At 54.1% G+C, this 3,020-nt stretch overlaps 1 non-coding gene across 1 annotated transcript; it reads left to right on the top strand.

Annotated features, from left to right (window-relative positions):
- Positions 1 to 2,458: 2,458 nt before the first annotated feature.
- mir92b (microRNA mir-92b) lies at positions 2,459 to 2,528 on the top strand. Its single transcript, NR_049643.2, has one exon. It is a non-coding gene; the product is annotated as a microRNA mir-92b (primary transcript).
- The last annotated feature ends 492 nt before the right edge of the window (positions 2,529 to 3,020 follow it).

Genomic DNA, 3,020 nt, shown 5'->3' on the forward strand with positions numbered 1-3,020 from the left:
ACACACAGGCAGCATAGGGCAGGCAGAGTATGGCACACACACGCAGCATAGGGCAGGCAGAGTATGGCACACACAGGCAGGGTAGGGCAGGCAGAGTATGGCACACACAGGCAGCATAAGGCAGGCAGAGTATGGCACACACTGGCAGCATAGGGCAGGCAGAGTATGGTACACACAGGCAGCATAGGGCAGGCAGAGTATGGCACACAGGCAGTACATAAAGGGACACAATGCAGGCACTGTCTGAGTTGTGAACAGGTGAACAATGTAGCTGATTACAGTCTGAGTTTTGAACAATGCAGAGATTAAAAGGTGGAACAACACAGGGAATTACATGTATAAACAATACAGGGGGTTACAGCCTGAATCTGAGGTGGAACTATGCAGGGGGGGCAGTTAATCTCAGTACTGATACCATTTAAATCTTATACAAAGGGAAGCAGTCCCAGCAGCCAGACAGGTGGGGGGCCACACAGAGGGGGGCCGTGGGCCGCCAGTTGGACAGCACTGGTCTAGATCCCAGTATAACCAATGTAATCACTTTGTAGAGCGGATCCCTGATACTCTAATTTTTATTGTTACATTGTTGTATAGTTGTTCCCTGTTCCTTTGTTATTACAGTTACTAGATCCTATAATAACTCCCCTAATAAATATACTGTTCTACAGCCACATTGTGACTCCCAGGCAATAACAATGGGACACGAGGGGCTGCCCAGTCAGTATGGGGGGAGCGGGGGGAGGGGGGGGTGCTGCTCAGGGCACCATGATAATTGTCCAGCTTTTGACCCCAGATGATTAGGGCAGAACTGGGGCCCCTGAAAGGTTTTCCCTTTGTGCAGCGGCAGAAGGAGCACAGAGAGCATCAGCCTCGCTCATGGCGTGAGTGTGAGCCCCTTACTTGTCTGGGGGGGCCTGGCGTGTGAGTAACTTAATCTGTAGCCCCTGTACCCCTGTAACCCCCTGTACCCCTGTATCCCTGTAACCTCCTAATACCCCCTGTACCCCACTAACCCCTGACCCCTGTACCCCTGTATCCCTGTATTCCCCTGTAACCTCCTATACCCCCCTGTACCCCACTAAGCCCCTGTACCCCTGTATCCCCCTGTAACCCCCTGTACCCCTGTATTCCCCTGTAACCTCCTATACCCCCCTGTTACCCCACTAACCCTGTACCCCTGTATCCCCCTGTACCTGTAACCCCTGTACCCCTGTATCACCCTGTAACCCCCTGTATCCCCTGTAACCCCCTGTACCCCTGTATTCCCCTGTAACCTCCTATAGGCCCCCCCTGTACCCCACTAACCCCCTGTACCCCTGTATCCTGTACCCCTGTAACCTCCTATACCCCCCTGTACCCCACTACCCCTGTACCCCTGTATCCCCCTGTAACCCCCTGTACCCCTGTAACCCCCTGTACCCCTGTATTCCCCTGTAACCTCCTATACCCCCCTGTACCCCACTAACCCCCTGTAACCCCCTGTAACCCCCTGTACTCCCCCGTAACCAACTGTACCTCTGTAACCCCCTGTAACCCTATAACCCCCTGTAACCCCCTGTAACCCCCTGTACCCCTGTATTCCCCTGTAACCTCCTATACCCCCTGTACCCCACTAACCCCCTGTACCTGTCCCCCTGTAACAACTGTACCTCTGTAACTCTGTAACCCTATAACCCATTGTAACCCTATAACCCCCTGTAACCCCCTGTACCCCTGTAACCCCCTGTACCCTTGTATCCCCCTGTAGCCCCTATCCCCGAGAAACTTGCCGGGTAAGAGTGTAGCCCCTGTAACCTCCTGTACCCCCTGTAACCCCCTGTACCCCCCTGTAGAACTGTACCCCCTGTAACCCCCTGTACCACTGTAACCCCCTGTACCCCTGTAACCCCCTGTACCACTGTAACCCCGCTGTACCTGTACCCCTGTAACCCCTGTACTACTCAGTAACCCCTGTACCCCTATAACCACCTGTAACCCTGTAACCAACTGTACCCCTGTATCCCCCTGTAACCCCTGTACCCCTGTAATCAACTGTACCCCCCTTTACCCCCCTGTACCCCTGTAACCAACTGTACCCCTGTAACCACCTGTAACCCCCTTTACCCCCCTGTACCCCTGTAACAACTGTACCCCTGTAACCCCCTTTACCCCCCAGTACCCCTGTATTTACCCCCCCTGTACCCCTGTAACCCCTGTACCCCCCTGTACTACTGTAACCCCCTGTACCCCTGTAACCAACTGTACCCCTGTAACCACCTGTAACCCCTTTACCCCCCTGTACTCCCCTGTAACCCTCTGTACCCCTGTAAACTGATTGTTTGGCCTTAGTACCATATGTGCTCCCCATGTACAGCCTTATGGAATATGTGGGCAATGTTTTAGGGGGGTTTCTCCCCGGGCTCCCCTGGTTCCCTTCACTCTATGCTCCTCCCCGACCAGTGGAAATTTCTGGAGATACAGAAGGATCGGGATGTTGTGCACTGTTGTCCTTTCTCCTGCCAATATTGCACTCGTCCCGGCCTCCTGCGTCTCTGGGCTACCTGCCCCCCCAGGGGGTACTTATGTCCTTGCAACCAGGAACATTATCTAGTTTCCCTCTATGCTGGGTCCCCTCCTGGGCTGCTCTCTTTCCCCTGGGTAAGTGAATCCAATCTCCCCCCAGTACTTACCCAGGTACAGAGCTCTGATTCTCTGTACTTCCTGCTCCTGGGCTGCTCTCTTTCCCATGGTCAGGCAGGAACCTCCCCCTGGGTAAGTGAATCCAATCTCCCCCAGTACTTACCCAGGTACAGAGCTCTGATTCTCTGTACTTCCTGCTCCTGGGCTGCTCTCTTTCCCATGGTCAGGCAGGAACCTCCCCCTGGGTAAGTGAATCCAATCTCCCCCCAGTACTTACCCAGGTACAGAGCTCTGATTCTCTGTACTTCCTGCTCCTGGGCTGCTCTCTTTCCCATGGTCAGACAGGAACCTCCCCTGGGTAAGTGAATCCAATCTCCCCCCAGTACTTACCCAGGTACAGA

Source organism: Xenopus tropicalis, chromosome 8 (genome assembly GCF_000004195.4).
Source record: "Xenopus tropicalis strain Nigerian chromosome 8, UCB_Xtro_10.0, whole genome shotgun sequence".
Lineage (NCBI taxonomy): Eukaryota > Metazoa > Chordata > Amphibia > Anura > Pipidae > Xenopus > Xenopus tropicalis.